Here is a 27,497-nt window from a genome sequence, read left to right on the forward strand (position 1 = left end):
GACAAAACTTTAAAGGAAATTTTTTTTATACTGTTCAACATGGACAAAGAGTTAATAACTCCATTGAGTACCTTCTGGTTTGGGTCTTCTGCATCATGATCACTGGTGATTGCTCAGAGCAGCATTTGGATAAGGGTGTTCTGAAGGCGCTCAGCCATCAATTTCCTCTACAAATACAATGCTCTCCTATTTCCATGAATTGTGCATCCATATCTAAACTATCATAGCCATAGCAGAAGTCAGCTTCAGTCAATTTATTGTTTTCATAAAGTGTTCGATAGTTGTACAAGCTGTCTGTACAGTGTGTATTCTTGCTATATTCTTCTCAATGCCTGCAATACATAGGAAATACTTATTCTTCAGATGCTACAAATCTCTTGTGCAAATACTGATACAGAGGTGCTGTACAATAAAATTCCTTGACACTCAGGGTACCTCCCTGGGGCTCTACAAAAGTTCTTGGGGCCCAGAATGTAGCTCAGCAGCACAGAGCCTGCCTGGGAAGTGCAAGGTCCTGAGTTCCATCCCCTGTAACCAACAAACATAAAAGAGGCATGGGATCCACTGGTTTCTCCTTGGGACCCTTCATGCATGTGGAGCCCCACACACCAATCTCAGGTCCTTCTTACTCTCCTCATATCCATCCCCACCTCTACATGGCCTACGCCTTCTCTGTGTCTCCCCAGTACACTGCCCCAGGGATCCAGTCCTTTAGTTCTTTTTAGGTCACTCAATCCATGTGAGAGTACTGCACTCCAGGCTCGATTCCATCCACCCCTCTTTAGCAACTTTGCACAGGAAAGGAAGGAAAGCCGGGGGTCTGGGTCAAGGTTCTGAGGGAGAGGAGAAGGGCTGCCTGGGGCTGGGAAAGGCCTGAACTGAGGAGTGGACAGAATCAGACAGGATCCCAGAGCTTCAGGGCCTGCATCATGGCACAGTGGATGGGGTGGGAATCTACACTGTTCTCCAGTTCCAAGCAGGGATCCATGTGTCTTCTTAGCCCTGCCTGTTCTTCAGGCAAGAAGAGCAGCAGAGGAAGGCTCTCTCATGCAGGATTATCCCAAGAGGGCCCAAGAGGCAGTGCTAAACAACAGGATTTCATAGCCTCTGGTGTCTTTCCTGGGGGAGGCTTTTCCCTGCTTCACTGCTGCAGTTTTCTTCCAGGCTAACACTTGGCACATGCTGATCGCTACAGTGCTCTGATCAGGTCACTTCCCTCCTTGAGATGCTGACAAAGCAAAGTCACAGAATTTCTCCCTACAATTTCTCCAAACTGTGTCTAAATCCATAACTTGTGACGTGTGTCCATTTCTCAAGCCCCAGGCAAGAAGTCTACTGGAAACCCACAGCTCTGCCCGAGCCTATGACACAGAGAAAGGGGCAAGACTCAAACTCAGCTTCCAGGAGGCAGGAGGAGACCTGTGCTGGTCCCATCCTCACTTGGCTGAATCCCTGAAGAAGAGGAAGCTCAGCCACCTCCATGCATTTCAGGGGAGCACTGGGGACCTGAGGGGGGAAATTTCCAGACTCTGCAGGCTGCTCCAAGTAGAAGTGGAATTTTAACAAAGGTGTCACCCAAATGGCCCAGAATCTCCTGACCCCAGGTGGCTAGAATTGACCTCCAACATCCACACGAGAGGTCACACCTGGACTCAGTCCATTCCTCTGTGCTCTACATTTTCTCAGACTGCACTGTTTCATTTCTGATCCATTTTGGATTCAGCCCCAGATATATTCCATCATCTGCCCCTCATACAGCAACATCATGGTTTATTACATTCATTGCTGCTTACTTAATTACCTTTCATTCCTCTGAAATAATCATTTGAATTGTCATTTTTGCATTTCTCTTTCAATATTAACTCACCTTTACTACACACTACTCCAACTCTAGGTCCTTTCAAAAAGGAAATTACCTTAGACCAATGAAATGTAACAGAATTTAAAGGATGTACAAAAGAAAATTTGAGATTCAGGAAACCCTCATAACCGAAGAAGGTCAGAGAGATCCTAAAAGGATTGTAATCCTGCATCATGTATAAAATGGAGACATAGAATACAATTTGATTGGACAAATAGAAGTTAAAGAACCTATGAAGTGGGTGCAGCTGAATTAATTAATGCTTTCCACCTGCAGTTGCTCATTAGGTATTTGGGCTCCTGAAACTGATTACAACTCAGTCCCTGTGATCAACTCTATATTGACATGGACTGTGGAACTCAGCTCACATGCTCCAAATCCGTGCCCTCCCTCAAATTTCATTTACCTGTGCATGTGTTCCTGAAAGTATGATTCTCTACAACAACTTTGAAATGTACAATCTTTCCTGGAACATAGAAAACAATTGAGATTCTTGGTTAAAATATAGCAGGCAGATTGTGCCTTGCTAATGTAAGTTTCTACTGGTCTTTTCTCTTTGTTCTGCATCATGTGAGGTTATAGCTTTATATGTGTCTGGAGGATGCAGTCAAAGTGAGCCCCATGTGCCCAGAAAGGAAGCCCTGATGAGGTGCAGAGTGTGTGCAATCAGGGTGCATCCCCTGGCTTGTGGCCCTGATTGGGTTTGCTCAGTGGTCTCCTCTATATAAAGGGAACTCAGGCAGAGGAAGCAAAGCATTTTCCCAGGAAGGAGGAGCTGCAGTGCTCACCACTTTGGGAGAAGAGCAACTTGCTGCCTGCCTGTGAAAGCTTCTGAGAAGCTAGAGGGCTTCACTGTCTGCAATCTTGGCTCCTGGTGAGCTCACCAAACAATTAGATGTGAGCCCTGCTTAAAACAGGTCCTGCCCAATGTTAGATGAATTGCTATCTTCTGGTGCTTAAGTTTTATTGTAAATTTATTTTATCAGCAGTTCTTACCCATCCCATTCCCTATCTTTTTAAATTTTAAAAGTCTTTATGAGTCCATGTTTACAGATCATCATGTTTGGTTCCCTGTGTGGAGTTGGCCATGCATAGCACAGCTGGGTGCCTTTTTCATCCCCTACCCCTTCCTTCCCTTGCCCTTCCTCCTTCTCTGGAGAGTTTCTCTCTACTTCCCAGCTTCTCCTCTTTCTTTTGCTCTTTTTGTATAGTTACATCTTTAAGTTCATGTGTCTGAGTTATTTTCTTTAGCATAATGGTCTCAAGTTGCATCCATTTTCCTATAAAGGACTCTAATTTATTTTTGATGGTTTTGTCCCTCTTCTATCACTGTCTCAAATGTATATCAAGGATCTGCTTCCTCCATGATTGTGGATACATTTTCTCCCATAGAGTAATTAATGTTCATAAGGTTTCATAATACTTAAATTTTTATGACTAAATTTCAAGCTCTTAATTGGGATGTCCAATTTCAAGGTTTCCTTATGCACACATATCCGGAAGCTGCTGTACTAAATAGCACATCCAGAGCATATTTTCTTTATCATAAAATGTCCTGAGTTTCTGTGATCTACACCTTCTGTTACTTTTCTAATTTGCGCTTGCAATAATGTCTTTCCTTCTTTCCATTCATTATTTTTTATGTGTATTATTGTGGTTCTTAATTATTACTTTACCATTTTGGTATATGTGCTCCTATAACATATTTAGGGGATTTATTAAAATTAATATGATAAAGGGATATACTTTTCCTCAGAAGATTGTGTGAGTTTTACTTCATTAAAGTATTAATATATGTAATGCAAAGTGATATTTCTGTTTTGAAATTTATTTAAACATATTTTTCAGGTTATTTTTTTATAAAATATATTATTTGAAAGTTTTTGTCCTGTATCACAGAAATCATTTACTAGGGTTGTTTTATGATGTGTTTCTGTATTGCTTATCAACATTCTTATGAATATGAGTCTTTCCTCCCAACTTGTAACCACTTCTGTTATACAGAGGATAATTAAACATTGCAAAATGGATTTTTTTTCTAGGTAAGGGAATTTTACATATAAATTTCTGTAATGTAAGCATAGTATTGCTTTCACTCATCATGAGTTGCTTTGCATAATTTGGAATTGGAAATTCATCCCATGTTTGTGTTGACTTGTTATCTTTTTTTTTATCTCACTTTTCTTTTTTATTCTACCCCCCATTGTTTATTGGTACATTTTAGGTATAAAATACAGTTACATTCATCATTGGGATCTTGTACCATTACATGAGTATCTTGGTTCTTATTTTTCCCTTTCCCCTGACCTCCCTTCACCCCCTCCACCCTTCCCTATTTGCAATGACTTTGCTTCCATTTTTTTCCTTTTCTCATAGTTTTTCTTTTCCATTGTTTCCTTTCCCTCACCCCTCCCACTTCCCCTGCTCCTTTAGAGCATTTCTTCCTATTACACAATATCAATAATACATTTTAAAAATTATAATATCAACATCTAGGAGACAATACCACAGATTTTACAGAATTTAAAAGGATATTACAAAAATCTTTCTTGAAATAAATTTGACAACTTCTAAGAAGTACCTTGGAAGACAAATTAATGAAACTGTCTCTGGAGGAAATACAAAATTTGAATAGCACCTTTTAAAGAAAGTATATTCCTAGCTTGAAAGCCTACCTTATGCAAACAACAGGCTCATATACATTTTACTGAAAAATTATATCAAATATTTAAACCAGAAAAAAGGAACACTTCTCCCCACATTTTTGCAAATCAACATTGTGCTAATCCTAAAACTGGATAAAGATAATAGAAGAAAAATGTATGAACATAGATAGAATTTTTTTAAGAAAACAAACTATTTGAAGTCAGATCTGGTAGTATGTAGAAAGTGGTTTTATTATAGGGATGGCAGTGTTGGTTCAGCATTGGAATATCTACCCCCAATAGTCATTGTTTTAGCAGAGGAAAGGAAAAAGCCATATGATCCTATCAGTAGTTGGAGAAAAAGTATCGGACTAAATTCTACACCTGTTCATAGTAAAAGCTGTCAAGAAACTAGAAGTAGAAAATAACGTTCTCAACAGATCAAAGACATGTATTCCATACTTCCAGCAAAAATGCCTTATATGAATTGAGAAGATACAATGCTTTCTCCCTAAGGTGGGGAACAAGGGCAGATCTGCCTACTCTTCATCTGTCCATTAAATCTTGAAACATAGGCCTAAACCAAAACAGTCTGGCAATAAAATGACACAATTAGGATAGGATTGGCAAGGTAGAAGCAAAATTTTTATATGTAGATGAAATGATCATGTACAGAGAAAATACTAAGAAATCTCTAGGAGCTCCTAGAACTTGTATTTGAATTTAGCAGGATTAGAAAACCCAAGGTATATGTAAAACTTCAGTTCTATATGTACTTGCTATAAATGAAGAATTCAATATTGAAATTTAAAAGTTATGTAGAAAAGAAATTAAAGTTATGTAGGAGTATAAAGTCCTAGAAAAGTAAAAAGAAAAAGAAACGAAAAGTGTTGTAAGACATTTAGTACCTAATTTTAAGACTTCCTCTAAAGCTATAGTAATCAAGGCAGTGTTGGTGTAATGAAACACATATAGCTCATTGGAATAAAATAGAGAAGCTACAAATAGAACCACACATATATGGTCCAATGAGTTTTGAAAGATTATTAAACATTAACTTTTTATAGAATATAAACTCAATTCAAGAGCCGAGGAAAAAACAGTGTTTTCAGCAAATGACATTAGAACATCTGGTATCCATACATACAAAATTAACTTTAACCCTTTATTTCCATACATAAAAATAATTCAAAAGGATCTATGAACCTAAATATGAAAGACTGAAACTAGAAAACTTTAGGGAGAGATTATAAGGAATAATGTTTATGAATTTAGGGTAGGCACCAACTTCCTAGAATACAAAAAACATGATATATAAAAGAAAGAAATTGATAAATGAGATTCCATCAAAATTTAGAACTTTAGACATCATTAAAATGAAAAGTAGTCCCTAAACACACCATTTTTGCAATGCATATAACTTATGACCAGAATATTTAAAGGACTCTTACAACTCATTCATAGACAACCCAATTAAAAAGTAGATACAAGAAGATGATAAATAGCCAGTACACCACAAGGAAAGGTGTGTATGTTAGAATCAGAAAAATACTAATCAGTACAATAACAAGATTTAATTATACACTCATTAGGGAGATGCAGTTAAAAGTTTAAAATCTTTGTCATGAGTTTTTCTTTTTGTTGGATTCTCCCCTTTGCCTTTAATTTGTCACACTCAACAGATTCATTCTTCTGGGCTTAGTGGTGTTGGGATCCTCACTGTCTTTTCCTAGGATGTTGTCTAAAATTTTTGGAGTACTACTTTGGTATTCATAAAGTTCCTACGGTGCTCTTTATCCTGAAAGTATCTTATTTCTCCATCAATTTTGAAAGATAGTTTTGCAGGGTACATCAATCTGGGTTGGAGGCTGTTTTCCTTTAGGGCTTGAAATACATCACTCCGAGCTCTTCTTGCCTTGAGGGTTTGCATTGACAAGTCTGGTGTGATTCTGATGGGCTTTCCTTTGTATATGATTTGTTTCTTTTCTCTGACTGCTTGTAGAATTTTATTCTTCTGTTGGATTTCTGGAATCCTAACTATTATATGCCTAGGTGCAGATTGTTTTTGATCAAGGCTAGTTGGATTCCTATATGCCTCACTTATCTGTATGTTATGTTCTTTTCCCCTGCTTGAGAATTTTTCTGCCATTACTTCTGTGAACATTTTTAATGTCATCTGCACTCTCTCCTGTTTCTTCATTGATTCCAATCAATCTTATATTATTCTTCTTTGCATCATCTAGCAGCTGCTGGATTGCTTTCTCATGGTCCCTTACAATTTTGAAGTAATTTTTCTTTTCCTGGCCACTAATTGCAATCTTATCTTCTATATCTGAAATTCTGTCCTCACATTGGCTCATTCTTCTGTGTAAACTTTCAATGGAGTTTTTGATCTCCTGGAAATCTGTTTGTATCTGTTTTATGGATTCCATTTGTTTCCTATGTTGGGATTCCATCCTGTTCCTCAGCTCCTCTCTAGATTTATTAATCATGTCTTGCACTAGGAGCACAATCTCTGCTCTTATCTGAGAAATTATTTCTGATTTCATTTTTTCCAGATCCTCTTTTGTTGCCAGTTCATGGCGTCCAAGTAGTTCAGTATCAGAGTGTTCCATCTCTTTTCCCTTTAGGGTGGCTGCAGGGATCTGGAAGTTTGGTTTTGAGACTGTTTACAAGTCTTCTCATTTCAACTCTGGAGGGTGAGGGAGTGCTGTTGGCACCTGCATGGCTCACCTCCTCTGGGCTGGGAGCAAAGAGATGGATGGCAGCCCAGAAGCCCCTTCCTATGGGCTGGACATGGTGGGACAGATGGTGTCCTGGAAACCACTTCCTCTGGGCCCAGAGCATCGAGACAGATGGCATCCCAGAATCCCCTTCCTATGGGCTGGGAGCAGTGGGACACATAGCTGCTCAGAAGCCCCTTCCTCTGGGCTTGGATAATACTCCATTTTACTTTTTTAAAAACCTACATTTTTTTCCAGTCTCCAGCTGATGGGCACTTGGGCTAGTCCAAGTTTTAGCTATTAAAAATTGGACTTTAATTAACATAGGTGCACATATAGAACTGTGATATGATTCTTTTAATTTTGGGGGAAGATACCCAGCAATGGAATACCTGGGTCAAAAGGGCCATCCAATCCTAGCTCTCTGAGGTACCTCCATCCAGATTTCCACAGTGGTTGCACTAGTGTGCATTCCCAATAATGGAGAAGGGTTCTTTTCTCCACAGAACCCCACCAGCCTTTTTTATTGGTTGATTACTTGATAGAAGCTATACTTCCTGTGCTGTGGTGGAATCTCAGGGTTGTTTTGATTTGCATCTCTCAAATGACCAGTGATGTTGAACATTTTTTCATATGTTTTCATTTGCTGCTTTTACTTCTTTGTCTGAGAAATGTCTGTTCATTTCAGATGCTCTGTTTTTGGATTGGGTCTTAAAGTTTGGGTGGTCTGATTATTTTAAGTTCTTTATATACTCTAAATAGTAGATCTTTGTGTGCAGAACTACTGGTAAAAATTTTCCCTCCTTGTGCATTGACTCTTCCTAGTGTGCTGGATCCTTTGTTGTTCAGAAGCTTTTTAATAAGAAGAGATCCCACTTGTTGATTGTATGTGCTAGCTACAGCAATTGGACAAGAGAAAGAGAAAGAAATAAAAAGAATAAAAAGAGGACATGAAGAAGTTAAATTGTCATTATTTGCAGATGACATGATGCTCTATATAGAAGAACCCAAGAATTCCAGCAAAAGTATTCTAGACTTAATAACCAAATTTAGTGCAGGAGCTGGACACAAGGTCAACACACAGGAATCAATAGCTTTCCTATACACAAACAACAGACTCACTGAAAGAGAAATGAGGCAAACAATTCCTTTCACAATAGCATCCTAAACACTGAAATACATAGGAATCAACCTAAGAAAAGAAATCAAAGACCTCTACTCTGAAAAATATAGCACTATGAAAAAAGAGATTGAAGATGATATCAGAAAATGGAAGGAAATAGATTTTGTTCTGTTGAATTATTTTTAATTTTTTAAATATTGATTTCTATTTTGTAACCATTTTCATATGCTATTTCATAGTTTTATTAACTTTATTCATTTTAAAATTTGGAAATGGAATTTTAGAAATTTGATTCAGAGTAATGGCTTTCTAATCAATCTTCTAAACATTTCACAACTTCACATTTTTGACTTCAGCTTCTCAATAGTTATGACTGTGTTTTTCTTTATGCTCATTTAGTTGACTTCTCTTGAGCCAATGGATCATTTGAAGACAAAATTCATGTATTTGTCATGTGATAAAAGAGGTCTTCCTGGCTCAGTAACAACTATAAAAGTCGAAGAGGTGCAGGTTTTGGAAGCCATGTTTGGGTATTCCTAGGAAGGAGAAATCCTGCTGGGCTGCCTCGCATTCACTCTGAGGAATACTTTGAATTTTAAATTTGCCAATCATGGTTGTGGCAGTACTTTATATAGGTATTTCTACAGCTTTCAGGAGTAGAACCTTCCTTTCTACTCACCATCTTCTGTGTCACATATATGTAAGGATTCTCAGATTCCAAATAGCCTTATACATGTCCCCAGTAGCGGACTCTCACATCACTGTTCATCTTCCAATTTTTGCTACATGAAGTATGATAAGTTAACTTTTAATTGTAAAGTGAAAATCAAGAAAGTTAGGTGGTATCAATTCCAAGGCATTTCACCTTTAAAACAGAAGAGAATTCATGAGCTTCAATGATTAGAGCATTGAATTTTGAGAGATGGAAAGTCCTGGTAAAGAATCCATTGTCCCTAATAAATATAAAAGAATTCCTTAGTCTCTGGACAAGGGAGACTGTGGAATGACTATAGATCAATTGCAGAGAAGTAACCCATGGGAATCAAGGCAGAGATATTTCAAGACGCTGTATTAAACTGAGTTACTTCATCACTTAAAAAATTTGTTTCTAATCATTTGGGTGACAATGACTATGCTCTTAAATTTCATATTTGAAATACATGAATAACCACCCCTGTACCCAAAAGGTGTTCATAGGATTGACTTTGGGTTGACTTCTTTGAATAGGTAAAGTGGAATGGAGTCATTAACATGGTGCTAGTCCAGTGTCCTTTTGAGAAAAGGAGAGGAGAGCACTCCCATGTGCTCAGGGAAGGCCACATAGAAACAGAAGGAGAAACCAGCATGCAGGAGCCAGTCAGCCAGTTTATAGACAAACAAGGCCTATAGAACTTTTCATCTCAGAATTGTAAAAAATAGTTTTCATTTCTATCCACTCACTCAAACACTTTGACAGGACAGTCCTGCTGGCATTTGAATAATTGTATATTAGAACAATATTGTTAAAACTATATCCAATTATCTTTGGTAGCACAAAAGAAAATTGTATGAGTTTTAAAAGACAAGTTTAAACTTTGTAATATTTATGGAAAAAGGAAGAAATCTCATAGAAAAAGACATAATGAAATTGCTCAACACATGGACAGGATCTATCACTAGCAATCATGTAGTTTGACAAAGATCAGGATCATGATCCTGTGCTAGCAGATGTGGGCACCAAGACAAGGGTTCCTTGGAGGATCCTCCATTGCTGATGTTTAGGAAAATATGTAAAAAATTTCCAAGAAAATACAAAAATGCAAATCTCTATGAGTGTTTGAATTGGTTATCGTGTATTCAAATGGCCAGTAAAATGAGGAGAGAAGGTTTCATGCTTAGGAAATGGGGAGAATATCCAGTTATTTGCCAAGTGGTACAAATTTCATGTGCTTAATAATATCTTTTTTCCATTAAATTTATTGGTGCTTTTTAGGTACAAAATACAGTTGCATTCATCATTGGGATCTTGTACCTGTACATGATGTATCTTGGTCCTTATTTTTCCCCATTTCCTGTCCCCCCTTTACCCGTTCCACCCTTCCCTATTTACAAAGACTTTTTCCATTTTTTTCCTTTTCTCATAATATTTCCATTCCCTTCTATCATTTCCCCAACCCCTCCCAATTCCCGTAACCTCTTTGGACCATTTCTCCCTATTTCTCATTATCAATTAATCATTTTAATCATTATTTATACTTTGAGTTTCTCACACTACAGAAACTATTTGGTAATTACACATGTTTGTCCTATTTATTTCATTTAGGAGTCTGTCCTCAATATGCATTGATTTAGCTATAAATATCTCTAGTTTCTCATTCTTTATGGCCAAGCAGTACTTCTTTTTATAAAAATATCACATCTTCTTTATCCAATTTCCAGTTAATTGGCACTTGGGCTGTTTCCAAGCTTTCGTTATTACAAACTGTGCTGCTATAAACATAGGTGCTATAACCATATATCACTGTGGTATGATTCTTTCAATTCTTTGGGGAAGATTCCCAGCAGAGGAATAGCTTGGTCAAATGGGACCTATAGTCCTAGATTTTTGAGGTATCTCCATACTGAATTCCACAGTGGTTGCACCAGTCTGCACTCCCACCAACAATGGAGAAGGGTTCCTATCTCCCCACAACCCTGTCAGCATTTGTTATTGGTTGATTTCTTGATAGCAGCCACACTTTCTGGGGTGAAGTGGAATCTCAGTTTTGTTTTCAAATGCATCTGTCGAATGATGAGTGATGTTGAACATTTTCTCATACGTTTAATTGTTGCTTTTACCTCTTTATTTTGCTGCTTTTACTTCTTTGTCTGAAAAGTGTCTCTTCATTTCAGATGCCCATTTTTGAATTGGGTCTTCAAATTATGGTTTTTTAAACCACATTATATATTTAGATAGTATTACTTTGCCTGAGGTACAGCTGCTAAAGAAATTTTTCCCACATTGTAGGTTGTCTCTTAGCTCTGTTGGTGGTTTCTCTTACAACACAGAAGCTTTTTAATAAGATGAGATTCTAGTTGTTGATTGTTTGTGTTAGTTCCCATGCTACTGAGGTTTTTTTCATAGACTTTTCCTATACCAATGTCTTCAAGAGTTCTACTTAACTTATGTTCCAGCAAGTTTAGTGTGTCTCTTTTAATATTTACATCTTTAATCCCCTTTGATCTTAGTTTAGTGCATGGTGATAGATAATGGTCAAGTTTTAATCTTTGGCAGGTTGAAATCCAGTTTTTCCAACACCATTTATTAAATAGGCTATCTTTCCTCAAATGATGGTGGTTGGCTCCTTTGTCAAAGATGAAGTGGCTGAGTAGGACTGGAGTTGTTTCTGCATCTTCTCACCTATTCCACTGATTCTCGGGTCTGTTTCTTTGTCAGCACCATGCTGTTTTTATCACAATAGCTTTGTAGTATGGTTTCAAGTTGGGGATTGTGATACGCCCTGCTATATCTCTGTTGCCTAGAATTGCTTTTGCTATTTTAGGTCTCTTCTGGTTCCAAATGAGTTTTTGGATTGTTTTCTCTACTTCTGTGAAATATATTGTTGGAATTTTAAAAGGGATTGCATTGAATCTGCATAACAATGTTGAAAGTATGGCCATTTTCACTACATTCATTCTTCCTACCCAGGAACAAGGGATATCTTTCCTTTCTCTTATATCCTCTTTGATCTCTTTTTTCAGAGTGCTGTAGTTTTCACTGTAGAGTTCTTCTGCTTTCGTTAGACTGATTACAAGATATTTCTTTTTTTTTTTTGCATGCTCTTGTGAAAGGAATTATTTCCCTAATTTCTCTCTCAGTGAGTCTGTTATTTGTGTACAAGAAGGCTATTGTTTTTTGAATGTTGACCTTCATCCAGGTACTCTCCTCAAGCTGTCTCAAATTCTTTTGGCAGTTTTTTGGCTCTTCTGTGTAGAGTATCACATCATCAGCAAATAATGACTGACTTCTTTCTTTCCTATGTTTATTGTTTTTATTTCTTTCTCTTGTGTAATTGCTGTGGTTAATGTTTCCGGAACAATATTGAATAGGAATGGTAATAGTGGACATTCTTGTCTTGTTCCTGATATTAGTGTGAATGTTTTCAGTTTTTGACCATTTACTATGTTTTTGGCTGTTGGTTTTTCATATATATCCTTAATCAGGGTGACATAAAGACTTTCTATTCCAATTTTTGGTAGGGTTATTATCATAAATGGGGATTGGATTTTGATGAATGCTTTTTCTCCATCTATTGAGATGATCATATGGTTTTTCCTTGACTCTCTTAATATCATGTATTACATTTATTGATTTATGTATGTTGAACCATCCTTGTTTCCCTGGGAAAAATCTGGCTTGGTCAGGTTGTAGGATCTACTTGATGACCCTCTGTATTCCATTTGCCAGTGTCTTGCTGAGGATTTTTGCATCTATGTTCAGTAGGGAGATTGGCCTGTAGTTCTCTTTTTGGGCTGGGTCTTTCCCTCGTTTTGGAATCAAAGTAACACTTGCTTCCAGGAATGAATATGGAAGTATTGCTTTCCTTTCAATGTCCTTGAAGAGTTTAAAGAGTAATGGTGTTAGTTCTTCTCCACATGTCTTGTAGAATTCAGCACTGAAACCATCAGGACATGGGCTTTTCTTTGTTGGTAAATTTTTAATTAAATTTTCAATTTCAATGATTGTAATTGGAGTGTTTAGAATTTTTATATCTTCTTCATTTAACTTTGGCCATTTAACTACTGCTCCTGGTCGAGAGGAAAGGGTTTCCTGGCCACCATCCCTCCCGCTGCCCTCAACCCAAGAACAGGGCTTTTGGGCGGCCTTGTGTCCAGCTGCTCCCCGTCCAGAGGAAGGGGATTCTGAGCCACCATCCCTACTGCCACTCCTGGCCCCTGTCCCATCTCTCCCAGCTCAGAGGAGGTGATCCTCATGGGTGCCACAGCATGAACCCACCCCCGCCAGTTGAAATGAGAAAACACATAAATAACTCTCAGAGCCGGAATTCCAGATCACCTACAGAAACCCCAAGAGGAAATGAGATGGAGCACTCTGAAACTCAACCACCTGGAGCCACTGAACTGGCAACAAAAGGGGATCTGGAAAAAATGAAATCAGAAATAATTTCTCAGATAACAAGAGAGATTGTGCTCCTAGTGCAAGACATGATTAATAAATCTAGAGAAGAGCACAGGAATATGATGGAATCCCAACATAGGAAACAAATGGAATCCATAAAACAGATGCAAATAGATTTCCAGGACATAAAAAACTCCATTGAAAGCCTACACAGCAGAATGACCCAATGTGAGGACAGAATTTCAGATATAAAAATAAGATTGCAATTAGTGACCAGGAAAAGAAAAATTGCTTCAAAATTATAAGGGAACATGAGAAATCAATCCAGCAGCTGCTAGACAATGCAAGGAAGAATAACATAAGACTGATTGGAGTCAGTGAAGAAACAGGAGAGAGTGCAGATGACATAAAAAAAAACTCTTCACAGAAGTAATGGCAGAAAACTTCCCAATCAGGGGAAAAGAACTTGACACACAGATAAGTGAGGCATATAGCACTCCAAATAGCCTTGATCAAAAAAATCTACACATAGGCATATAATTGTTAAGATTCCAGAAACTCAACAGAAGAACAAAGTTCTACAAGCAGTTAGACAAAAGAAACAAATCACATACAAAGGCAAGCCCATAAAAATCACAGCAGACTTCTCAACACAAACCATCAAGGCAAGAAGAGCTTGGAGTGACATATTCCAAGCTCTAGAAGAAAACAGCCTCCAACCCAGATTGATGTACCCTGCAAAACTATCTTTCAAAATGCAAGGAGAAATAAGATACTTTCATGACAAAGAGCACCTTAGGAACTTCGTGAATACCAAACCAGCACTCCAAAAGATTTTGCATAATATCATAGGAGCAGACATTGAGGATCACAACCCCACGAAGGAAAGCAGAATGAACTCATCTGGCATGACAAGAAATTAAATGTAAAGGGGGAGAACCCAACAAAAGGAAAAGGTCATGACAATTATAACTCAATACATTTCAGTTATAACCATCAACGTTAATGGTCTCAATCCACCAAGCAAAAGAAATAGACTGGCAGAATGGGTCAAGAAGCAAAATCCAACAATATGCTGCATACAAGAAACACATGTAATTCAAAATCAAACTTATAGACTGAAAGTTAAAGGGTGGAAAACAATACTCCATGTGATGGGAAACCAAAAAAAAGCAGGAGTAGCTATCTTCTTTGCAGATCAAGTAGATTTCAAACCAACACTGTTGAAGAGAGATGAAGAACGACACTACATCCTTGTAAAGGGAACAATCCAACAGGAAGAGATGACAATCATAAATATCTATGCACCAAACAGTAGTGTACCCAACTATATAAAACAACTACTAACAGACATGAAAAGTCATATATACGCTAATAAAATTGTAGTGGGTGATCTCAACACCCCACTGTCACAAATAGATAGATCAACTAGACAAAAAAATAAGTAATGAAATACTAGAACTCAATCAAACTCTGTGGAACAGATTAGAAGATGCAGAAACAATTCCAGACACACACAGCCATCTCATCTTCGAGAAAGGAGCCAAACACCCTCACTGGAGGAAAGATAGCCTCTTTAATAAATGGTGCTGAATAAATTGGGTTGCAACTTGCAAAAAACTAAAACTACACCTATATCTCTCACCATGCACAAAACCAAAATCAAAATGGATTAAAGATCTAAATATTAAAATAGAAACTCTGAACCACTTGGAAGAGAGGTTAAGTAGAACTCTTGAAGACATCAGTCTAGGAAAAGATTTTATGAACAAAACCTCATGTGTCCATGAACTAGCATAAGGAATCAACAAGTGGGATCTCTTCTTATTAAAAAGCTTCTGCACAGCAAGAAAAACCACCAGCAATGTGAAGAGACAACCCACAATGTGGAAAAAAATTTTCACCTTCTTTTCCTCAGACAAAGGTCTACTATCTTGAAACTATAAAGAAATGAAAAAGATCAGACCTCCCAAATTTAAAGACCCAATCCAAAAATGGGCATCTGAAATGAGCAGATATTTCTCAGACAAAGAAGTAGAAATAGCAGATAAATATATGAAAAAATGTTCAACATCACTGGTCATTCGAGAGATGCAAATGAAAACAACCCTGAGATTCCACTTCACTCCAGAAAGAATGGCTGCTATCATGAAATCAACCAATAACAAATGCTGGCAGGGCTGTGGGGAAAGAGAAACCCTTCTACACTGCTGGTGGAAGTGTAGACTGGTGCAACCACTGTGGAAATCAGCATGGAGATACCTCAAAGAACTAAGACTGGAAATCCCATTTGACCCCACTATTCCACTGCTGGGGATCTTCCCCAAAGAATTAAAAGAATCATACCACAGTGATATATGTGTGCCCATGTTCATAGCAGCACAGGCAGTGATAGCTAAAACTTGGAAACAGCCCAAATGCCCATCAACTGGAGACTGGATAAAGAAAATGTGGGGTTTTTTATAAAATGGAGTACTACTCAGCCATAAAAAATGAGAAATTAGAGACATAGCTAAGTGGATGCACATTGAGGCGATACTCTTAAGTGAAATAAATAGGACACATGTGTATAAATACTGAATAGCTTCTCTGGTGTGAGAAACTAAAAGTGTAAGTAAGGACTAAAATGTATGGTAGGTAATGTGAAATAGGAAGAAAAGGGGCAAAGGGGAAGGAAGTGGGAGGGCTACGGGAAAGGATAGAAGGGAATGGGGTTAATATGAGAAAATGGAAAAATAGGAACAAAATCTTTGTAAATAGGAAGGACTGGAGGGGTTGAAGGGAGGGCTGGGCAAGGGTGAAACATAAGAACCAAGAGAGATTATGTAAGGGTGCAAATTTCCAATGATGAATGTCATTATATTGTATACCTACAATGAACCAATGATTAGAATGAATAATTGATAATGCAAAATAGGAAGAAAAGGTCCAAAGGGGTGGGGTAGTGGGAAGGGCATGGGAAAGGAAAGAAGGGAAAGGGAAAATGCTGAGAAATGGAAAAAATGGAAATAAAGTCTTTGTAAATAAGGAAGGGTGGAGGGGGTGAAGGGAGGGCTAGGAATGGGGAAAAATTAAGAACCAAGATGAATTATGTAAAGGTACAGTTCCCAATGAGAAATGTAATTGTGTTGCATACCTAAAATGTACCAATAAAAGAATTTAACAAAAAAAAAATAAAGCTTGGTTCAGTTCTAGAATTTCATTGTTGATTTTTTTGTCTTCATGATCTATTTCTGACACTAGTGTATTGAGTTCCCCCACTGCAATTGTATTAGGGGTTATTTGGTTTTTCATATCCCTTAATATTTGTTTTATATAAATGGAGACATTAGTATTTAGTGCATATATATTTATGATTGTTGTCTCTTCCTCTTGAATTGTTCCCTTTACAAGGATGTAGTGACCATTTTTGTCACTTTTAATTAATTTTGGTTTGAAATTTACTTTGTCTGTGGTAAGATAGACCTCTGCTTTTTTCCAGGTTCCTATTCCATGGAGAACTGTTTTCCATCATTTTACTTTCAGTCTATGAGTTTCTTCTTGAACTAGGTGCTTTTCTTATATACAGCATATTTGGATTTTGCTTCTTAAACCATTCCACCAGTCTGTTTCTTTTGATTGGTGAAGTGAGGCCACCAACATTGATGGTTATAACTGATATGTATTGACTTATCATTGTCGTGTTATTTTCCTGTTGTTGGTTCTTTTTTATTTTCCCCCTCACCCTTTGATTTCCTGCCTTGCCTGATGGATTTGCTCTGTTGGGCCTCATGGAGCTGTGACCTTCATTGTCTTTTTCTAGGATATTTTTTAGAATTGTTTGGAGTGCTGGTTTGCTATTCATGAATTTTCTCAGGTATCTTTGTCATGGAACTATCTTATGCTTCCATCAAATTTGAAAGATAGTTTTGCCGGATACGTCAGTCTTGGTTGGAGGTTGTTTACTTTTAGGGCTTGGAATACCTCACTCCAGGCTCTCCTTGATTTGGGGGTTTGTTTTGAAAAGTGTGTTGTGATTCTACTGGGCTTTCCTTTGCATGTGATTTGTTTCTTTGCTTAATTGTTCGTACTATTTAGTTCTTCTGTTGGGTTTCTGGGATCTTGATCATTCTGTGTCTATGTGTAGGGGTTTTTTATCATGGTTAGTTGGAATCCTCTATGCCTCACTTATTTGTATGTCAAGTTGTTTTGCTCATTTTGGGAAGTTTTCTGTCATTAATTCTGTAAACAATATTTTTTATGTAATTTGTACTTTCTCCTGCTTTTTCCTGGAATTCTATTAGTTTTATATTATTCTTCATTGCATCATCCAGGAACTGTTGGATTGATTTCTCAGGGTCCCTTACTGTTTTTAAGAGATCTGCCTTTTCATGGTCACTGACCACCATGCTGTCTTCTATATCTGATATTCTGTTTTCAGATTGGCTCAGTCTGCTGTGTATACTTTCAATAGAGTTTTTAATCTCCTGGATATTTGTTTGAATCTGTTTCATGGATTCCATTTCTTTCCTATGTTGGGCATTCATGGTTTCCATTTCTTTTGTGTTCTGGGTATTCATGGCTTCCATCATGGTTCTGAACTCATCTATTTTTTATCTCTTTCTATTCTAGAGTCTCTGGTCATGCCTTTCACTCTGCTCACCATCTCTGTATTTATCTGGGAAATTATTTCTGTTTTGAATTTTTCTAGAGCCTCCTTCATCTGTTTCATTACTTCCTGTGCTATCAATTCAAGATGAATAGGTGGTTGATTATCAGACTTTTTCACCTCACTTCCCCCCAGAATTTGCCTTTGCTGAGCTGGAAGTGTGGGTTTGTGCCTTGCTTAAATATCTTGTCACTCTTAATTTTGTTGTTGAACTGTCCTTGTTTTAATTCCTGAGTTGATATTTCAATATTGCTTATTGTAAGTACCTTTGTTGCTTATATTTAGAACCCTTATGGCATGATTGTTTCTCAAAGATGTCTTCCAGATATAGCCAGTTGTTAGGTTTTGAGTCTCTAATAACTCTGAGTCAATCATATTTTCATTATACCAGAAAGGAAAAATGATTAGATCAATCACAACACCTTAGCCCAAGTGATACAGTTAGCAACAAGAGAGCATCAAGCACAGGCTAGAAAATGACAATGTGTGGTAGTTATTAATCTACCACCTTTAACCACATGAGTCAAATCAAAATTGAGGACCAGGCCAAAATATATTTATAGTGAATAAACTCTTCAATATTCCAAATTTACCCTTAGAAAGAGTTGGGGAGAAAGGGATAAATGGGTAGAAGTATAGGGAAATATTAGCAGTGAGGCCAGAGAACACAGGAAGATCATGCAAACTCTAGGAAACTGTTGAAGACAAGAGGAAAAGACAGAATGAAAGAACAAAGACAAGAACAGAACAACTGAACCAATAGGAAGGCTAGAAACTGTATTCACTTTCCTTTCAAACTAATGATAATTGAGAGAAGGAAAAAGAGAAAAGATATATCTGAATTAGGGCAGGAACAAAAGGGAAGATGAAGAACAATGTGGGAGAATGAGAGAGTGAGACAGAGAGAAAAAGAAGAGAGAAACAAAAAAGAAAAGTTTGGAAAGAGTAGAAAAAAATAAAAATTAAATATAAGAAACAAAAGTAATTTAACAAATAAAAAATAAAAATGAAGGGCTTTCTTCAGGGTATGTATCTGCTGTCACAATAGATGGCATGGGCAGCAGTAGGCAGGTCTAAATCAATTAGGCTCAGGAAGCCAGCAGCAGACCCCTGAGTTTCAGGCTGATTTCTGGCTGTGTGTCCCAAGTTGAGCTCCCTGACCTCCTTCAGGGTTGAATTCTCCAAGGTTCTACTGCAGGTTTCAGCTGCCCTTTCCCTGAAAATAGTCCAGGTTTTGATGGGAGATGGTGATCCCTCTGACTTACTAACTAAAATGGTCTGGAGTGCCTTCATTGCAGAGATTCCCTTCACTTTTCTAGTAGGCTTTAATTTTTATTAAGGAGCTTGAGAGAGTCCCTCTTCCCCTTTTTCACTTCTGCTCTGTCTTCTGGAGCTCAGGACAATGGCCTTTAAGACTCCCTGTCCCTCTGTGGTGTTGGTCCAGGTACCAGGATTGCCAGGAGGCCAAAGTGTAGCAGGTTAGGTGTTGGGGATGGTGCTGCAGGCTACTTACTCAGAGGCCATTGTAGGGGTGGGGTGGCAGCCCAGCTCCACACAGCTCAGCTCCTCACGCATCCACTCTGTGCTCGGAGGCTGGGCTAGTAATTTCTTGATAAAGCAAAAACTAGAAGACATTGTACATGCAATGTTTGTTTCAATTATTAACATTAGAACCATCATTCTGAGTTTGAATCATGTGTATATTTTATAAAATATGAATCAAAACCCAGGCAGAACATGTAACTATCTTAATATCAAGGTGCAGTACTTGGTTGTATTAAATTTTTGCCTACTTATATTGGTTATGGGATAAATCAGTTAAAGGTCTAAAAGATCAGATATTTTGTAAAGATTAAACTGATAAAACTTTATGTCTGTATATTTGGAAACACAGTTTCATATATTATAATGTCTTATTTTATTCAAATACCCATATAAACAAGTCAATTGATTATACTTTTATTCACAACAAATATTATTTATAAATGAAATACAGTTGCCAGTACACTTATTATTGAGGGTTTTGGAGAGACATTACAATTCCTAAAGTCTTTCTCTCATACGAGCAAAGGTCTGCATATAAATGCAAGGTAGGTATGTTATGGAAGTGATGAGTAACACAAAACTGAACTGCATGGGCTACAGCGAAACCTTAAATGAAATGTCCCATTGAGCCAGGAGTTTTAGGGATGATCCTCATAATTTACATGTGCACTACTTCTGAGCAGTACTGTCTTAAGTAATTGTGGGAGTAAGTGCCAGCAGACTGAAAAATGTGTAGTTCTGTTACTTTCTGAAGCAGAAGATTTTAAGGGTCACCTATGTAGGTTGGGTGTCAGTGAATGAGCCCCCAGGTGAATGAGTGTCTGTGTCAATTCCTCCCTTTTATACAACATCTTACCAAGATTGGCATCCATTCCTGGAGAGAAAGGTTCAACTTCATGGCTGAGAATGCAGAGAGACATCTGGGAAATATGGTGGAGGTCGGAGGATCATTGCTACCAAATGATGCAAATCTAGTGTAGTTTGAAAAATTCTACCATATTTATCTAAAGATGGAAACTAAGTCCCACATGGGGATGGCTCATAGCTATCTCTGCTTTGCAATGAGGGAAGGAATTCCTTACATTTAAAGTAAAAGGCTGAATAGGCTAATGAACAATAGACCCAATGCTTTTCATGTTCCTATGAGATGACTGCATTTGTACCTTATTTTTTAACCAGAACTACACACTCAAATTTTACTTCAGAAAAGTTGAGACCCATGTTCTTTTGTCCAAGTGCACTGCATTTTCTGCTGCTTGGCAGTAGCCTCACATTTCCATGAATATCTGTGACTTCCTAACAGAAGAGTTTAAATCCTCAGCACAGACTGCTGTCTTAATAACTTTTATCTCTATCCACAGATTCAATGCTTAGTTTTTAGCCTGTATCATAATCTGTACTGGAAGGCATCTGACAACTCTGTGAATGGCATTGAATGAGCAGGTGAGTAAGAATGTGTTTTTCTACTGGTACTGCAAGCTCATTGAGAGCAGATAGTAAGTCCTAAGTCCAAGTAGGTGGGATTAAGGCATCTATATTTCAGGCACGATTTTCTTCCCACTGAGGTAATTTTAATGGTTGTAAACTTATAGTGTCTTATTTACTATATAATATGCATACAATGCTATAATATGAACATATTTGCCTATGGGTTTCAGTATCTTTGTGTATGTGAATCTACACTATGGCTTTGTACTTACAGAAGAAAGGTAAGATATTTTCTCCCTCATTGAGTTCCTTGTTCTTTTCATAGAAATATTGACCTCCTTGCCTGTGCTGCTAACTCTAGTGCTGTTAGAATTGTGCTGGATGCAGGGCATAGCTATCTGTGAGAAGTAGGGCACTGCAGCCCATGGCAGTGAGGGAGTTAAATATTTCACCAGGTGAATTCAATCAACAGGGAGGCAAACATTTTGATATCAAGTCTGTAAGCTCTGGAAGAATAATGAAAGATGTTTAGGAAGAATAGCAATTGCCAATCATTTAAGTAATTTCACACTTAATAAATTGAATAAATTGCCAATCCCTTAAGTAATTTTACGCTTAATAAATTGAATAGGAGGAAGAGGCCTCGCGCGGAGGAGGGAGCAATTGAATTTCAAAACACAAACAACTGCAGGAGTGCGCACCGCTGTGCCCAGCGTCGCGTCGTCGGACTCGTGCCCACCCCGTCCGAGAGGCGCGCAGGTGGAGAGCTCGGGCCGGGGGTCCCCATCGAGGCCCGGGCCAAGCGCGGGCCGGAGCGGAGCAGCGCCGCCACCGCTACCGCAGCGCGCGCAAACTTGGGCTCACGCTTCCCGGCCTGGCGCGGAGCCCGGGGAGCCCGGAGCCTGGCCATGTCTCGATCCAACTGGCAGAAGGAGTACAAATGTGGGGACCTGGTGTTCGCCAAGATGAAGGGCTACCGGCACTGGCCGGCCCGGATTGATGAGATGCCCGAGGCTACCGTGAAATCCACAGCCAACAAGTACCGAGTCTTTTTCTTTGGGACCCACGAGACGGCATTCCTGGGCCCCAAACACCTCTTCCCTTACGAGGAGTCCAAGGAGAAGTTTGGCAAGCCTAACAAGCGGAAAGGGTTCAGCGAGGGGCTGAGGGAGATCCAGAACAACCCCACTGTCAACGCCTCTGGCTACCAGCCCTCCCAGAAAAAGAGCTGCTTGGAAGAGCCAGAGCCAGAGCCCGAAGCCACAGAGGGTGACCCTGACAAGAAGGGGAAGGCAGAGGGTAGCAGCGCTGAGGAGGGGAAGCTGGTCATCCATGAGCCGGCCAAGGAGAAGAACGAGAAGGGGTCCCTGAAGAGGAGAGCAGGCGACCTGCTGGAGGCTTCCCCTAAACGTCCCGAGGAGGCAGAAGACCCGCAAGGAGAGGAGAGGGAGGCAGCCACCCTGGAGGGTGAGAGGCCCGTCTCCACAGAGCGGGAGAAGAACAGCGCCCCCTCGGAGCCCACCTCTGGCCGAGGCCTTCCTCCCAAGGACGAGGAGGAGGGAGGCGGCAGAGAAGGATGCTGAGGCCCTGGGCGTCCGAGATCATGAGAGCCTGTAGCCACCAGTGTTTCAAGAGGAGCTCTGCCCCGCTCCTGCTGCTGTCTGGGTCCTGCTGGGGAAACTGGCCACGGCCTCAAACTGGGAACCCTCTCCCGTCCCACCCCACCGGCTCTCCCCCTCCGCTTGTTCCCCACTGTGAGCCCGGCCCCTGGAGCTTGATCTGGCCCTCACCTCCGGGTCCGAGAGGACCCCAGTCTGCTGTGTCTTCAGCTCCCTGGGGGACACGAGGCTGTTGTGCTCCATGCTGCTTGAAGCTGTTTCCCAGGGCTCCTGTTCCGCCTGACCCCCTCCTCCTCTCCCATAGACATTCTGGTGGCTTTGGGTAGGCGTGGAAGGGGTGGAGCATAAACAGCAGGGTGGGCTTCGGGCTGGGGGTGTTGGGGGCCAGAGGGCAGCGTCCTGCGCTTCTGTCCCCAGTCCCACACGTCTTGCCCAGCTGCCGAGATTCAGGGAAAGTGGGACAGCCTGGGGGGGAGGGGCTCCGTCCCGTAAGTCCTCCGAGATTGACCTCACCCAGTCTTCCCCTGATGATCCGAGGGTTCTGGGGGTTTGGTTATCATCAAAAGATTTTGGGGCTTCCTGAGATCTGAAGGGTCGGCTTCCCCCGTGTGGGTAGGAGTGTCCAGCGACTGCCTCCTTTAGAGCGCTGGGGCCGGAGATGGGGTGCCCTGGGGAAACTCCCAGCTGCCCTGTCCCCTTTCCCACAGTACTCAAGGCCAGCCTACAGTTACATACACCACCCAGACGTAAAGGAAGAGACAAATTTTTTAGGAAATGTTTTTAATAAAAGAAAACTACAAAAAAAATTTGAAGGCCCCCTAACCCTTTGTGTGCTCCCTGTCCTGCTCCTTCCTTCCCCGTGCTGCCCCCATTTCTGAGGTGCACTGGGAGGCTCCCCTTCTGTGTGGGGCTGGATGACTCTTTGTAGCTGGGGCTTTGGTGTTCCTTCTGGAGTCATTTCCTACCCACATACCCTTACCTGGTCCGTTGGTATTTTCACCAGATCTGGTTTGTAAACTCACTGAGAGAACAGAGTGAGTACCCACTCCCAGCCTCTTCCTAGTGGTTTCCTGCCGCTCTGTCTTCTGTCTGTTATCCCTGACCCTCTCCCTTGGGCTCTGATGAAAAATTGCTGACTGTAGCTTTGGAACTTTAGCTCTGAGAACTATAGACAAATTCAGTTCTAGGAAAATAAAACCTGTTGATTATTAATAAATAAATAAGTAAATTGAATAGTACCTACTTCAGTGTGGAAAAGTCTTCAAAGTATAACCTAAAATAATTTATTGTTCTGCACCAAAGTCATAGTACTTTCATGTCAATAATTCAGAATTTTTTATATTTGATGGATCCATGTTATTATTAGATATTGTTATTAACTTAATTGGTAGCAATCTTAATTCAAGAGTCTAGTAAGGGAATTAATAGAATGAAAATAGAAGGCTCTGGAAATTTTTTGAAGAACTGAACATGTGGTACCTCATCTAAAGCTTCTTGAACATGTGAATATAGTGACAACATTCATAAAGAAGACCTTCAAGGATAATATTGGGAGTTTTCAGAGAAGTGTGAGCATCCTCATAGCTCAGGAAAGTTCATCTAGAACAAAGGACAATACCCCAATCAGAAAGATTTCTGATGAGTCCTGCTTGGCATTTGTTCTGAGCCTCACTCTGCAAATTTGATTCCATTCCAGTACAGACAGAACACAGCCACAGATGGTGACAGTCATGCAATTCAGCCAGTGATCAGGGATGGTGGTTAATCCTTTCACTGTCCTTGACCTTCTTATGAATAATACAAACAACAATTATAATAAATGTCTTTGAGATAGGAAAATCATTCTTTGGATTGTTCCACATTCACATCAGTATAAAATTGGTTAAACAGATGAGGGATGTGAGGTATATGAATGAAAATGAAACAACCATAGTCATTCTAACGAATGGGAACCAAAACGGTGATAACAATAATTCAATTCTTTATGTAAGAATGTTAATCAAAATGATCAGGGCAGATATTTTTACATAAAATTTTGAAACTGAATGTTTCATAACAACCTTCATAAAAGTTATAACTACCATTCTATTGACAAATGTCAAAGGTTTTCAATACCACATATGTAAAATTTCTCATAATGTAATTATCCTTCATAATAATGAATTTATGATTTCAGAGTGTGTTTGTAAAGAGAAGCAATAGTGTTGCCCTAAACTATTCAATCTCTCTGTATCCAGGCTTTCCTCTGCCTCTGGGCTATAATCTGAGTTTTCATGCAAAGAACTTTGTTGCTATTCCACTATCTAAAGTGTAGTGTCTATGATCTTCTAGAACTTACTGACCACTGAAGATGTGACCATAAAATTCACCCCAGAGGAATGGGTCCTACTGGACACACCTCAGAGAGAGCTGTACAGAAATGTGATGGTAGAGAACATTAATCATCTCTTATCCCTTGGTGAGTCCACCATTGTCTCTATCTATATTCAGTCATGCAGTTATTCTAGCATTAGTTTTCTAGAATGTGTGACGCATACCCAAATCAATCTCTGTCTGAATTTGTTTATAAACGTTACACCTTCATGAAAGAAAGTTTTCAATCACATTTATTTACAAGATGTTTTTAACAACCTTGAATGTTGACTTGATCAATATTTCATGTCTTTATTGCAAGCAAATCTGCAAAACCCAGATCAAAAAAGTGTATTGAATGAATGTTTTCAAAATTATAAATTCACTAAATTATTGGAAAAGTATTATTTTAAACTCAGCATGTTGAGTTTTGACCCAGACATGAAAATAAATGTAATGTGAGTATTCTTGAAATGTTTGTGTCAGATTCTATTTAAATAGTATTCATTTTAACCATGGACATATGTATTTTATTATTTTTGAAATATTGATAATTCTGCATTTTATTGAAAAACAGGAATGAATATAAGAATCCTGACAGAGAATCCTTTTTTGGTACACATTCTAGATTTCCATTTAATATTCACAAATTCACTCAGTGATGTTTTCTGAACATATTTCCTAGGTCTAACCTCTAGTTCCTTACTTCTTCTCGATTGCATCCCTTGTACTTGATCAAAATATTTTTGTTGCCACAAAAATAAAAACGTGCTTGCTTACTTTTCCCTGAACAGGATACCAGCTCTGTGAATCAGATCTAAATTTTCTTTCAGTGGACAAAGAAATGCTGTGGAGGGTGGAAGGAAGAGCTATTCCTCAACTTCAGAGTCCAGGTAGGGACCACTGAGTGGTGCTTCAGTACACATGGGAGCGTGGTCAGTATGCAAAGTGAAGGCTTTTAAAGTGAGTGATGCTGTGTACAATATGGGAGAGGACATGGGCGATTTTTGCAAGTTTCCTCAGTATTTCTTTTACATGACCATCTCCAGCATGTGTATTTATCTTTGCTTTTGCTGCAGTTGGATAGAAGATTTATGTATACACTGGAGTTACCATTTCATATAGGGGCTATTGTCCTCAGAGATTCCATTAAAGATTTTTCTCTCTATAACTGAACAGGATCTTGTCACCATTTTAATTTTCCATAATTTAATCTTTACAAACTTCTATAATATCCCATGCTCTATATTTGTACAACTTCTCATTGGACCTCTGTTAACATATGTACGCGGTTTAAGTGACAGTCTTTGTTATCACTTGTTTCTTTCTAATTGATTTGTATTACTCATACAGAAAGTAATGTTTCATTTAACCCAATTTGTAAATGCATATATCACACATTGGTCCTTCTCATGCCCCTCATTTCCTCCTTAACATCTCCTCTCTCCTTCCCCTCATCCTCCTCTTCTCCAATATTCTCCCAAATCCCTTTCATGGCATCTCCATTGCCATGGGTGATAGGATGAGAAAGTTTTGCCCAAATTTGCAGTCCAGGTGAGAACCACAGACTCGTGCTTCAATACAGATGGGAGCCTGGCCAGGGCATGTGTGAGATGTGGCTTTGGTGAAGGGAATGATGTTTCCTAAAATGTAGCCGAGGACCCTGTGGAAAACGTCACAAGTGTTATCATTTAATTTAGTGAAACATCGCAAGTCATGTGTTTTCTTATCATTGTTTCAGATTTGGGAGACAACAATATGTACTCATTGAAATTAATTTTGTTTATATCTGTTTTCTTCATAGGACTCACTAAAGATTTTCTCTGTGTACCAGCACAGAGTTTTGTTTCCATTTTAATTTGTGTGATGAATTTTTACCAAATTCTACAATATCAAATGTCCACAACCTATAATTGGACAAATACCTGCAATCTATAATTTGACAAATACCTACAACATGTAATTTGACACTTGCCATTTTTACTCAATTTGAGTGACAATCTTTGGTGTTTTCTGTTAGTTGTATGGTAATTTGAGGGACTAATACATTTCATTTTATAAAACCTGCACATGCACACAACATACTTTGATTCTTTTCTCTTTCCCCTTAGATATTTGCCTTTTCCTCTCTCCTTCCTCTCATCCTCTACTTCTCTAATGATTTTCCCTTTACTAACATGCCAATCCGATCTCAGATTTTCTTCCACATTCTGTTTATGAGACAAAACATGGTATTTTACCTTACTAATCTGACTCATTTTATGCAACATGATCTCAGGTTTAATCATAGCATATTTGGTTTTGTTTAGTTTGTGTGTCGAACAAATACTTCATTATGCATAAATACACATTCCCTGCCTTCCTCCATTTTCCTTTGTGCACCTAAGAAGTTTTCATAGCTAGGAAGATATGTATTTTTCTGGAATAAAGATATTTAAAGAGTAGGAATACTTTA

At 38.9% G+C, this 27,497-nt stretch overlaps 1 pseudogene; it reads left to right on the plus strand.

The window, feature by feature from the left end:
- Positions 1-21,926: 21,926 nt before the first annotated feature.
- LOC110349999 (hepatoma-derived growth factor pseudogene) lies at positions 21,927-23,907 on the plus strand (annotated as a pseudogene).
- The last annotated feature ends 3,590 nt before the right edge of the window (positions 23,908-27,497 follow it).

This window comes from Heterocephalus glaber, unplaced genomic scaffold (genome assembly GCF_053883595.1).
Source record: "Heterocephalus glaber isolate CG9 unplaced genomic scaffold, H.glaber_assembly_v1.0 deba00001460, whole genome shotgun sequence".
Classification (NCBI taxonomy): domain Eukaryota; kingdom Metazoa; phylum Chordata; class Mammalia; order Rodentia; family Bathyergidae; genus Heterocephalus; species Heterocephalus glaber.